Source organism: Eucyclogobius newberryi, unplaced genomic scaffold, assembly GCF_026437365.1.
Source record: "Eucyclogobius newberryi isolate DKJ021-1_F unplaced genomic scaffold, fEucNew1.0.hap1 SCAF_68, whole genome shotgun sequence".
Lineage (NCBI taxonomy): Eukaryota > Metazoa > Chordata > Actinopteri > Gobiiformes > Gobiidae > Eucyclogobius > Eucyclogobius newberryi.
This window is the reverse complement of record NW_027316367.1, coordinates 197,586-210,968: the sequence shown is the minus strand read 5'-3', so window position 1 is coordinate 210,968 and position 13,383 is coordinate 197,586. Positions and strand designations below refer to the sequence as shown.

Sequence of the window (13,383 nt, the reverse complement as noted above, 5' to 3'; positions counted from 1 at the left end):
AAAAACAGAACAATCTAGTGTTTTCTATCCAATGCAGTGAAGAACGTTGTAAAGAGTAGTATATAGGTGAGACAAAACAGCCACTGCACAAGAGGCTCTATCAGCACAGAAAGCACGCAAATTCAGTACCACAGAGTGCTGTGCATCTTCATCTTAAAGCCACAAACCACTCTTTTAAGGACAGTGAGGAGAGAATTCTAAGCAGGGAGAAGAGATGGTTTGAAAGAGGAGATAAGGAAGCCATCTTTGTTAAAATGTGAAGCCCTCTTTTGATTGAAATGGAGCTTTAAGATACTTTAAGATCTTTAAGATTGCTTGTATGATTGGTCATGTATGATGGCGTTTTGAAGCCATGGGGCGGGGGAAGCCCTGGCCATTCCGATGCGAATCAGGGATGAGGGAGCGACAGTCAGTTTAAAGTAGGATTTTGATAGCCAATTACAGGGCTGTTAAGATACAAGGAAGAGCAGTTTCAAGTGAAACTGCAAACACCCTTTATCAGGAGGTTCCGCCCGGTGGGATTACTCAGAAAGGAATAGATGTTCCCAGACTCGATCCCTATATTGAGAATGACTCTTGGATGGGAGTGGAACGTCTTGTTTTTCTAAAAAACAGTGTCCAAATGACAACAAATGAATATTTTTTTTTACAATTTTACAATAGATCTCAAATCCACAGGTTAAAGTAAAATCACAACAATTCAGGTGTCAATGCAGCTTGTGGCCTCGTTAGCGCAGTAGGCAGCGCGTCAGTCTCATAATCTGAAGGTCGTGAGTTCAATCCTCACACGGGGCATTGTTTCTAGACACCAGTTTTCTCGTTTACCATGAAACGCCGAAAAAAGAAGCTTTAAAAACACAAACAGCTTTCACGCATCGACACATTTAAACCCAGAAAAAAACTCCTGGCATATTCCTGCTTTAAAGCCGACAACTTTTTTATCTCACAAATATACAGACAAGGATCGTTTAGTTCAGGGGTACTTGCTCAAAGCAATGTTTGAAATTACAGTGAAAAATTACCTCTACGGAAACACAGGACGGAGAAAAGAGAGACGCATGTTCAAATAAAACTTGTCACAAGCGAACTTGTCACAAGCGAACTTGTCACAAGCTAACTTTGTATATGGTCTTGATTTAACTCAAAACCTCTTTAAACAAGTCGTAAACATTTGTCCAGAGTTTGTAGGGTTGAAATTGTGGGTAATGTCTGTACCATAATTGTTTGGTAGACTTTTTAATAGTAGAAAAAACAAAACAAAAGGAAGGAGGAAAAAGCATCTGGAAAGCCCTCTCAGTCAGTGGTTACCCTGCTTGGGCTCTTAGCAAAGTGAAGAGGCAAAAAAGTAGCAAAAGAGGAACCAAAGGAAACAGAACCAAGAAGAAGTGTTGTCTCTAACACTTATGTCTTGGGACGGTCTGGAAAACTGCAAAGAATCTTTAGACAACACGAACTTCCCGTCTTTTTTAAAGCAGACAACACTTTAAGACAAAAACTGGTCCACCCTAAGGACAAGATGCCGACACAAAAACAGAACAATCTAGTGTTTTCCATCCAATGCAGTGAAGAACGTTGTAAAGAGTGGTATATAGGTGAGACAAAACAGCCACTGCACAAGAGGCTTTATCAGCACAGAAAGCACGCAAATTCAGTACCACAGAGTGCTGTGCATCTTCATCTTAAAGCCACAAACCACTCTTTTAAGGACAGTGAGGAGAGAATTCTAAGAAGGGAGAAGAGATGGTTTGAAAGAGGAGATAAGGAAGCCATCTTTGTTAAAATGTGAAGCCCTCTTTTGATTGAAATGGAGCTTTAAGATACTTTAAGATCTTTAAGATTGCTTGTATGATTGGTCGTGTATGATGGCGTTTTGAAGCCATGGGGCGGGGGAAGCCCTGGCCATTCTGATAAGAATCAGGGATGAGGGAGCGACAGTCAGTTTAAAGTAGGATTTTGATAGCCAATTACAGGGCTGTTAAGATACAGGGAAGAGCAGTTTCAAGTGAAACTGCAAACACCCTTTATCAGGAGGTTCCGCCCGGTGGGATTACTCAGAAAGGAATAGATGTTCCCAGACTCCATCCGCATATTGAGAATGACTCTTGGATGAGAGTGGAACGTCTTGTTTTTCTAAAAAACAGTGTCCAAATGACAACAAGTGAGTTTTTTTTTTTACAATTTTACAATAGATTTAAAATCCACAGGTGAAAGTAAAAAGACAACAACTCAGGTGTCACTGGTAGGATTACTCAGAAAGGAATAGATGTTCCCAGACTCGATCCCTATATTGAGAATGACTCTTGGATGAGAGTGGAACGTCTTGTTTTTCTAAAAAACAGTGTCCAAATGACAACAAATGAATTTTTTTTTTTACAATTTTACAATAGATCTCAAATCCACAGGTTAAAGTAAAATCACAACAACTCAGGTGTCAATAGTGCTTGTGGCCTCGTTAGCGCAGTAGGCAGCGCGTCAGTCTCATAATCTGAAGGTCGTGAGTTCAATTCTCACACGGGGCATTGATTCTAGACACCAGTTTTCTCGTTTACCATGAAACGCCGAAAAAAGAAGCTTTAAAAACACAAACAGCTTTCACGCATCGACACATTTAAACCCAGAAAAAAACTCCTGGCATTTTCCTGCTTTAAAGCCGACAACTTTTTTATCTCACAAATATACAGACAAGGATCGTTTAGTTCAGGGGTACTTGCTCTAAGCAATGTTTGAAATTACAGTGAAAAATTACCTCTACGGAAACACAGGACGGAGAAAAGAGAGACGCATGTTCAAATAAAACTTGTCACAAGCGAACTTGTCACAAGCGAACTTGTCACAAGCTAACTTTGTATATGGTCTTGATTTAACTCAAAACCTCTTTAAACAAGTCGTAAACATGTGTCCAGAGTTTGTAGGGTTGAAATTGTGGGTAATGTCTGTACCATAATTGTTTGGTGTACTTTTTAATAGTAGAAAAAACAAAACAAGAGGAAGGAGGAAAAAGCATCTGGAAAGCCCTCTCAGTCAGTGGTTACCCTGCTTGGGCTCTTAGCAAAGTGAAGAGGACAAAAAAGTAGCAAAAAAGGAACCAAAGGAAACAGAACCAAGAAGAAGTGTTGTCTCTAACACTTATGTCTTGGGACTGTCTGGAAAACTGCAAAGAATCTTAGACAACACGAACTTCCCGTCTTTTTTAAAGCAGACAACACTTTAAGACAAAAACTGGTCCACCCTAAGGACAAGATGCCGACACAAAAACAGAACAATCTAGTGTTTTCCATCCAATGCAGTGAAGAACGTTGTAAAGAGTGGTATATAGGTGAGACAAAACAGCCACTGCACAAGAGAAGAGGCTTTATCAGCACAGAAAGCACGCAAATTCAGTACCACAGAGTGCTGTGCATCTTCATCTTAAAGCCACAAACCACTCTTTTAAGGACAGTGAGGAGAGAATTCTAAGAAGGGAGAAGAGATGGTTTGAAAGAGGAGATAAGGAAGCCATCTTTGTTAAAATGTGAAGCCCTCTTTTGATTGAAATGGAGCTTTAAGATACTTTAAGATCTTTAAGATTGCTTGTATGATTGGTCGTGTATGATGGCGTTTTGAAGCCATGGGGCGGGGGAAGCCCTGGCCATTCTGATGTGAATCAGGGATGAGGGAGCGACAGTCAGTTTACAGTAGGATTTTGATAGCCAATTACAGGGCTGTTAAGATACAGGGAAGAGCAGTTTCAAGTGAAACTGCAAACACCCTTTATCAGGAGGTTCTGCCCGGTGGGATTACTCAGAAAGGAATAGATGTTCCCAGACTCCATCCGCATATTGAGAATGACTCTTGGATGAGAGTGGAACGTCTTGTTTTTCTAAAAAACAGTGTCCAAATGACAACAAATGAATATTTTTTTTTACAATTTTACAATAGATCTCAAATCCACAGGTTAAAGTAAAATCACAACAACTCAGGTATCAATGGTGCTTGTGGCCTCGTTAGCGCAGTAGGCAGCGCGTCAGTCTCATAATCTGAAGGTCGTGAGTTCAATCCTCACACGGGGCATTGTTTCTAGACACCAGTTTTCTCCTTTACCATGAAACGCCGAAAAAAGAAGCTTTAAAAACACAAACAGCTTTCACGCATCGACACATTTAAACCCAGAAAAAAAACTCCTGGCATATTCCTGCTTTAACCCTTCGGGGTCGACGCCCGCGCCGGCGCGTGTGAAAACATGGTCGGCTTTAGGACCCTGTAGCATGAAAACCAAGCAACGTAGACGGCTGCCGTTGACGTCATACGGAAGTGGAGACCCGTAGCAACATCTGAGTTTTTGTTTTTTTCGAATCCACCAGATAAAACCAAAGTTATGAACGTTTCAATTCCATTAAAAATTTGCGGAAAAATATGCGCTCTTTTCTGCGCGCGTTACATTTCTTATAATAACTTTGTCGTCTTTTGTGATAAAACGAAACGGAAAAAAACGTTAGCTTGTGCTAACCCGGATGTTCAGGACGCACAGGAGGAACGTAAACATTAGTCACATGACAATTAGTCAAAGTGGAAGAACGATTGAGAGGAAATATGCTGTTTTTGAGTAGTTTTGGAGAGTTTTAGTATTTCAAGTATTTCATTGTCAGTAATATAGTTGTGGAGCAAAATGAGGGGCAAACTTCATGTTGATCAAGTTTAGACCTGGTTTAGACCTGCTTTAGTCCTGGTTTAGTCCTGGGTTAGTCCTGGTTTAGACCTGGTTTAGTTCTAGTTTAGTTCTAGTTTAGACCTGGTTTAGTCCTGGTTTAGACCTGGTTTAGTCCTGGTTTAGACCTGGTTTAGACCTGGTATAGTCCTGGTTTAGTCCTGGTTTAGACCTGGTTTAGACCTGGTATAGTCCTGGTTTAGTCCTGGTTTAGACCTGGTTTAGACCTGGTTTAGACCTGGTATAGTCCTGGTTTAGTCCTGGTTTAGACCTGGATTAGTCCTGGTTTAGACCTGGTTTAGACCTGGTTTAGTCCTGGTTTAGACCTGGTTTAGACCTGGTTTAGTCCTGGTTTAGTCCTGGTTTAGACCTGGTTTAGACCTGGTTTGGAGTTCCTTCTGAACATCACTCACATGGAAGTGCAAGGCCTGTGATGTGGCTCTCTGTGTCATTTTGGACTGAAACTGTTTTGAGAAGTAGCACAAATAGAAAAACGCCTGAGGATTTACCTACTTTTTATTGTAAATAGTGGTTTATTGCTTGTATATATCACAAGAATACTTGTATATGTTCATATTTGCACCTTGTGGTTCAGTTTGAACCTTTTTAAATGCTTGGTTGAGCATGTTTGAGGGTTTTACAATGAAAAAAACATAATTTTTCTAGACGGACTTTGTGTTTTCTGTGTGTGTTTAGGTCCAGTATGTTGAAATAGTATGTCAAAGTGAAAAACTAACTAACTGATCATATAGGTGAGGTTGTGCTGAAAAAAAAGATACCCAACATTGGTCTGGTAAACATTTCTTAATGTAGTGTATCAGGGCAAAATTGAAGGTACCCAAAAACGGCCAAAAACGCTCCGGACCCCGAAGGGTTAAAGCCGACAACTTTTTTATCTCACAAATATACAGACAAGGATTGTTTAGTTCAGGGGTACTTGCTCTAAGCAATGTTTGAAATTACAGTGAAAAATTACCTCTACGGAAACACAGGACGGAGAAAAGAGAGACGCATGTTCAAATAAAACTTGTCACAAGCTAACTTGTCACAAGCAAACTTGTCACAAGCTAACTTTGTATATGGTCTTGATTTAACTCAAAACCTCTTTAAACAAGTCGTAAACATGTGTCCAGAGTTTGTAGGGTTGAAATTGTGGGTAATGTCTGTACCATAATTGTTTGGTGTACTTTTTAATAGTAGAAAAAACAAAACAAGAGGAAGGAGGAGAAAGCATCTGGAAAGCCCTCTCAGTCAGTGGTTACCCTGCTTGGGCTCTTAGCAAAGTGAAGAGGACAAAAAAGTAGCACAAAAGGGACCAAAGGAAACAGAACCAAGAAGAAGTGAAGTCTCTAACACTTATGTCTTGGGACTGTCTGGAAAACTGCAAAGAATCTTTAGACAATAAGAACTTCTCGTCTTTTTAAAGCAGACAACACTTTAAGAGAAAAACTGGTCCACCCTAAGGACAAGATGCCGACACAAAAACAGAACAATCTAGTGTTTTCTATCCAATGCAGTGAAGAACGTTGTAAAGAGTGGTATATAGGTGAGACAAAACAGCCACTGCACAAGAGGCTTTATCAGCACAGAAAGCACGCAAATTTAGTACCACAGAGTGCTGTGCATCTTCATCTTAAAGCCACAAACCACTCTTTTAAGGACAGTGAGGAGAGAATTCTAAGCAGGGAGAAGAGATGGTTTGAAAGAGGGGATAAGGAAGCCATCTTTGTTAAAAATGTGAAGCCCTCTTTTGATTGAAATGGAGCTTTAAGATACTTTAAGATCTTTAAGATTGCTTGTATGATTGGTCGTGTATGATGGCGTTTTGAAGCCATGGGGCGGGAGAAGCCCTGGCCATTCTGATGTGAATCAGGGATGAGGGAGCGACAGTCAGTTTACAGTAGGATTTTGATAGCCAATTACAGGGCTGTTAAGATACAAGGAAGAGCAGTTTCAAGTGAAACTGCAAACACCCTTTATCAGGAGGTTCCGCCCGGTGGGATTACTCAGAAAGGAATAGATGTTCCCAGACTCGATCCGCATATTGAGAATGACTCTTGGATGAGAGTGGAACGTCTTGTTTTTCTAAAAAACAGTGTCCAAATGACAACAAGTGAGTTTTTTTTTTTTACAATTTTACAATAGATTTAAAATCCACAGGTGAAATAAAAAATACAACAACTCAGGTGTCAATTGTGCTTATGGCCTTGTTAGCGCAGTAGGCAGCGCGTCAGTCTCATAATCTGAGGGTGTTGAGTTCAATTCTCACACGGGGCATTGTTTCTAGACACCAGTTTTATCGTTTACCATGAAACGCCGAAAAAAGAAGCTTTAAAAACACAAACAGCTTTCACGCATCGACACATTTAAACCCAGAAAAAAACTCCTGGCATATTCCTGCTTTAAAGCCGACAACTTTTTTATCTCACAAATATACAGACAAGGATCGTTTAGTTCAGGGGTACTTGCTCAAAGCAATGTTTGAAATTACAGTGAAAAATTACTTCTACGGAAACACAGGACGGAGAAAAGAGAGACGCATGTTCAAATAAAACTTGTCACAAGCTAATTTGTCACAAGCGAACTTGTCACAAGCTAACTTTGTATATGGTCTTGATTTAACTCAAAACCTCTTTAAACAAGTCGTAAACATGTGTCCAGAGTTTGTCGGGTTGAAATTGTGGGTAATGTCTGTACCATAATTGTTTGGTGTACTTTTTAATAGTAGAAAAAACAAAACAAGAGGAAGGAGGAAAATGCATCTGGAAAGCCCTCTCAGTCAGTGGTTACCCTGCTTGGGCTCTTAGCAAAGTGAAGTGGACAAAAAAGTAGCAAAAAAAGGACCAAAGGAAACAGAACCAAGAAGAAGTGTTGTCTCTAACACTTATGTCTTGGGACTGTCTGGAAAACTGCAAAGAATCTTTAGACAACACGAACTTCCCGTCTTTTTTAAAGCAGACAACACTTTAAGACAAAAACTGGTCCACCCTAAGGACAAGATGCCGACACAAAAACAGAACAATCTAGTGTTTTCTATCCAATGCAGTGAAGAACGTTGTAAAGGGTGTCGGTGTAATCCCTCATTCGTCCAGGCGTGTTCCATAGTAGAAAAAGCTTCAGTTGTAGTCATCTGGACTCAGTTTGAAAAAGTAGACGTTTCGACTCTCATCCAAGAGTCACTGTCAATAACAGAATTTAGATCGAGAACTCCGATATTAATACTGTTCTGTGGTAAGACCCGCCCATTGGGAGGAGCCTTCCTGAAGTAGAAAGAGTTGTTTGTTTCAACAGAAACTCTCCCCTTTTGTATCTACCGAGCTAGCCTATTCAGAATCTTAATGGGCTATTAGAATCCTCTTTGTCTTTGTGAGACCCTGGCTCAACCACCCTGAGTACCTGATTAGCATCTAAATTCCCTGGTCCTCTACCTTTCCAGGGGTTCAGTAACCAATTATAAATAACAGGAAGATTAAACCTTAGCCCTCCATTTCTGTTTAAAGAAGGTCTTTCTTTTTTAACAGAAATAGCTTCCTTGACTCCTCTTTCAAACCATCTTTTCTCCCTGCTTAAAACCTTCACCTCACCGTCTTCAAACGAGTGATTAGAGGCTTCAAGGTGGAGATGCACGGCACTCTGTGGTCCTGAACTTGTATTTCTTCTGTGCTGATAGAGCCTCTTGTGTAGAGGCTGTTTGGGCTCACCTATGTAACGTTCTTTACAGCTTTCTTCACTGCATTGGATCGAATAAACTACATTGCTCTGTTTTTGAGTCGCCAACTTGTCCTTAGGGTGAACCAGTTTTTGTCTTAAAGTGTTTCCTGGTTTAAAATAAACAGGGACTTCGTGTTGTCTAAAAATTCTCTGCAGTTTTTCCGACAGGCCAGACACATAAGGGATAGAAACACCCTTCCTTCTCTGTTCCGTTTCCCTTTTGTCCTGCTTCTTGGTTCTCTTCACTCTGTTGAGAGCCCAAGCGGGGTAACCACAGGCTGAGAGGGCATTACGCCAATGGGCGGGTCTTACCACAGAACAGTATTAATATCGGAGTTCTCGATCTAAATTCTCTTGGATGAGAGTCGAAACGTCTACTTTTTCAAACTGAGTCCAGATGACTACAACTGAAGTTGTAAAGAGTGGTATATAGGTGAGACAAAACAGCCACTGCACAAGAGGCTCTATCAGCACAGAAAGCACGCAAATTCAGTACCACAGAGTGCTGTGCATCTTCATCTTAAAGCCACAAACCACTCTTTTAAGGACAGTGAGGAGAGAATTCTAAGCAGGGAGAAGAGATGGTTTGAAAGAGGAGATAAGGAAGCCATCTTTGTTAAAATGTGAAGCCCTCTTTTGATTGAAATGGAGCTTTAAGATACTTTAAGATTTTTAAGATTGCTTGTATGATTGGTCGTGTATGATGGCGTTTTGAAGCCATGGGGCGGGAGAAGCCCTGGCCATTCTGATGTGAATCAGGGATGAGGGAGCGACAGTCAGTTTACAGTAGGATTTTGATAGCCAATTACAGGGCTGTTAAGATACAAGGAAGAGCAGTTTCAAGTGAAACTGCAAACACCCTTTATCAGGAGGTTCCGCCCGGTGGGATTACTCAGAAAGGAATAGATGTTCCCAGACTCGATCCGCATATTGAGAATGACTCTTGGATGAGAGTGGAACGTCTTGTTTTTCTAAAAAACAGTGTCCAAATGACAACAAGTGAGTTTTTTTTTTTACAATTTTACAATAGATTTAAAATCCACAGGTGAAAGTAAAAAGACAACAACTCAGGTATTAATGGTGCTTGTGGCCTCGTTAGCGCAGTAGGCAGAGTGTCAGTCTCATAATCTAAAGGTCGTGAGTTCAATCCTCACACGGGGCTCTGTTTCTAGACGCCAGTTTTCTCGTTTACCATGAAACGCCGAAAGAAGAAGCTTTAAAAACACAAACAGCTTTCACGCATCGACACATTTAAACCCAGAAAAAAACTTCTGGCATATTCCTGCTTTAAAGCCGACAACTTTTTTGTCTCACAAATATACAGACAAGGATCGTTTAGTTCAGGGGTACTTGCTCTAAGCAATGTTTGAAATTACAGTGAAAAATTACTTCTACGGAAACACAGGACGGAGAAAAGAGAGACGCATGTTCAAATAAAACTTGTCACAAGCTAACTTGTCACAAGCAAACTTGTCACAAGCTAACTTTGTATATGGTCTTGATTTAACTCAAAACCTCTTTAAACAAGTCATAAACATGTGTCCAGAGTTTGTAGGGTTGAAATTGTGGGTAATGTCTGTACCATAATTGTTTGGTGTACTTTTTAATAGTAGAAAAAACAAAACAAGAGGAAGGAGGAAAAAGCATCTGGAAAGCCCTCTCAGTCAGTGGTTACCCTGCTTGGGCTCTTAGCAAAGTGAAGAGGACAAAAAAGTAGCAAAAAAGGGACCAAAGGAAACAGAACCAAGAAGAAGTGTTGTCTCTAACACTTATGTCTTGGGACTGTCTGGAAAACTGCAAAGAATCTTTAGACAACACGAACTTCCCGTCTTTTTTTAAATCAGACAACACTTTACGACAAAAACTGGTCCACCCTAAGGACAAGATGCCGACACAAAAACAGAACAATCTAGTGTTTTCCATCCAATGCAGTGAAGAACGTTGTAAAGAGTGGTATATAGGTGAGACAAAACAGCCACTGCACAAGAGGCTTTATCAGCACAGAAAGCACGCAAATTCAGTACCACAGAGTGCTGTGCATCTTCATCTTAAAGCCACAAACCACTCTTTTAAGGACAGTGAGGAGAGAATTCTAAGCAGGGAGAAGAGATGGTTTGAAAGAGGAGATAAGGAAGCCATCTTTGTTAAAATGTGAAGCCCTCTTTTGATTGAAATGGAGCTTTAAGATACTTTAAGATCTTTAAGATTGCTTGTATGATTGGTCATGTATGATGGCGTTTTGAAGCCATGGGGCGGGGGAAGCCCTGGCCATTCTGATGCGAATCAGGGATGAGGGAGCGACAGTCAGTTTAAAGTAGGATTTTGATAGCCAATTACTGGGCTGTTAAGATACAAGGAAGAGCAGTTTCAAGTGAAATTGCAAACACCCTTTATCAGGAGGTTCCGCCCGGTGGGATTACTCAGAAAGGAATAGATGTTCCCAGACTCCATCCGCATATTGAGAATGACTCTTGGATGAGAGTGGAACGTCTTGTTTTTCTAAAAAACAGTGTCCAAATGACAAGTGAGTATTTTTTTTTACAATTTTACAATAGATTTAACATCCACAGGTGAAAGTAAAAAGACAACAACTCAGGTGTCACTGGTAGGATTACTCAGAAAGGAATAGATGTTCCCAGACTCGATCCCTATATTGAGAATGACTCTTGGATGAGAGTGGAACGTCTTGTTTTTCTAAAAAACAGTGTCCAAATGACAACAAATGAATATTTTTTTTTACAATTTTACAATAGATCTCAAATCCACAGGTTAAAGTAAAATCACAACAACTCAGGTATCAACTGTGCTTGTGGCCTCGTTAGCGCAGTAGGCAGCGCGTCAGTCTCATAATCTGAAGGTCGTGAGTTCAATCCTCACACGGGGCATTGTTTCTAGACACCAGTTTTCTCCTTTACCATGAAACGCCGAAAAAAGAAGCTTTAAAAACACAAACAGCTTTCACGCATCGACACATTTAAACCCAGAAAAAAAAACTCCTGGCATATTCCTGCTTTAACCCTTCGGGGTCGACGCCCGCGCCGGCGCGTGTGAAAACATGGTCGGCTTTAGGACCCTGTAGCATGAAAACCAAGCAACGTAGACGGCTGCCGTTGACGTCATACGGAAGTGGAGACCCGTAGCAACATCTGAGTTTTTGTTTTTTTCGAATCCACCAGATAAAACCAAAGTTATGAACGTTTCAATTCCATTAAAAATTTGCGGAAAAATATGCGCTCTTTTCTGCGCGCGTTACATTTCTTATAATAACTTTGTCGTCTTTTGTGATAAAACGAAACGGAAAAAAACGTTAGCTTGTGCTAACCCGGATGTTCAGGACGCACAGGAGGAACGTAAACATTAGTCACATGACAATTAGTCAAAGTGGAAGAACGATTGAGAGGAAATATGCTGTTTTTGAGTAGTTTTGGAGAGTTTTAGTATTTCAAGTATTTCATTGTCAGTAATATAGTTGTGGAGCAAAATGAGGGGCAAACTTCATGTTGATCAAGTTTAGACCTGGTTTAGACCTGCTTTAGTCCTGGTTTAGTCCTGGGTTAGTCCTGGTTTAGACCTGGTTTAGACCTGGTTTAGTTCTAGTTTAGACCTGGTTTAGTCCTGGTTTAGACCTGGTTTAGTCCTGGTTTAGACCTGGTTTAGACCTGGTTTAGACCTGGTATAGTCCTGGTTTAGTCCTGGTTTAGACCTGGTTTAGACCTGGTATAGTCCTGGTTTAGTCCTGGTTTAGACCTGGTTTAGACCTGGTATAGTCCTGGTTTAGTCCTGGTTTAGACCTGGATTAGTCCTGGTTTAGACCTGGTTTAGACCTGGTTTAGTCCTGGTTTAGACCTGGTTTAGACCTGGTTTAGTCCTGGTTTAGTCCTGGTTTAGACCTGGTTTAGACCTGGTTTGGAGTTCCTTCTGAACATCACTCACATGGAAGTGCAAGGCCTGTGATGTGGCTCTCTGTGTCATTTTGGACTGAAACTGTTTTGAGAAGTAGCACAAATAGAAAAACGCCTGAGGATTTACCTACTTTTTATTGTAAATAGTGGTTTATTGCTTGTATATATCACAAGAATACTTGTATATGTTCATATTTGCACCTTGTGGTTCAGTTTGAACCTTTTTAAATGCTTGGTTGAGCATGTTTGAGGGTTTTACAATGAAAAAAACATAATTTTTCTAGACGGACTTTGTGTTTTCTGTGTGTGTTTAGGTCCAGTATGTTGAAATAGTATGTCAAAGTGAAAAACTAACTAACTGATCATATAGGTGAGGTTGTGCTGAAAAAAAAGATACCCAACATTGGTCTGGTAAACATTTCTTAATGTAGTGTATCAGGGCAAAATTGAAGGTACCCAAAAACGGCCAAAAACGCTCCGGACCCCGAAGGGTTAAAGCCGACAACTTTTTTTATCTCACAAATATACAGACAAGGATTGTTTAGTTCAGGGGTACTTGCTCTAAGCAATGTTTGAAATTACAGTGAAAAATTACCTCTACGGAAACACAGGACGGAGAAAAGAGAGACGCATGTTCAAATAAAACTTGTCACAAGCTAACTTGTCACAAGCAAACTTGTCACAAGCTAACTTTGTATATGGTCTTGATTTAACTCAAAACCTCTTTAAACAAGTCGTAAACATGTGTCCAGAGTTTGTAGGGTTGAAATTGTGGGTAATGTCTGTACCATAATTGTTTGGTGTACTTTTTAATAGTAGAAAAAACAAAACAAGAGGAAGGAGGAAAAAGCATCTGGAAAGCCCTCTCAGTCAGGGGTTACCCTGCTTGGGCTCTTAGCAAAGTGAAGAGGACAAAAAAGTAGCACAAAAGGGACCAAAGGAAACAGAACCAAGAAGAAGTGAAGTCTCTAACACTTATGTCTTGGGACTGTCTGGAAAACTGCAAAGAATCTTTAGACAATAAGAACTTCTCGTCTTTTTAAAGCAGACAACACTTTAAGAGAAAAACTGGTCCACCCTAAGGAC

General features: G+C 40.4%; 5 non-coding genes across 5 annotated transcripts; all 5 read left to right on the top strand.

Moving 5' to 3' along the window:
• The first annotated feature begins 722 nt into the window (after positions 1–722).
• trnam-cau (transfer RNA methionine (anticodon CAU)) lies at positions 723–795 on the top strand. The gene has a single exon. It is a non-coding gene; the product is annotated as a tRNA-Met (tRNA).
• Positions 796–2,446: 1,651 nt separating this feature from the next.
• Positions 2,447–2,519, top strand: trnam-cau (transfer RNA methionine (anticodon CAU)). The gene has a single exon. It is a non-coding gene; the product is annotated as a tRNA-Met (tRNA).
• Positions 2,520–3,977: 1,458 nt separating this feature from the next.
• trnam-cau (transfer RNA methionine (anticodon CAU)) lies at positions 3,978–4,050 on the top strand. The gene has a single exon. It is a non-coding gene; the product is annotated as a tRNA-Met (tRNA).
• A 2,838-nt stretch (positions 4,051–6,888) lies between these two features.
• Positions 6,889–6,961, top strand: trnam-cau (transfer RNA methionine (anticodon CAU)). The gene has a single exon. It is a non-coding gene; the product is annotated as a tRNA-Met (tRNA).
• Positions 6,962–11,207: 4,246 nt separating this feature from the next.
• Positions 11,208–11,280, top strand: trnam-cau (transfer RNA methionine (anticodon CAU)). The gene has a single exon. It is a non-coding gene; the product is annotated as a tRNA-Met (tRNA).
• The last annotated feature ends 2,103 nt before the right edge of the window (positions 11,281–13,383 follow it).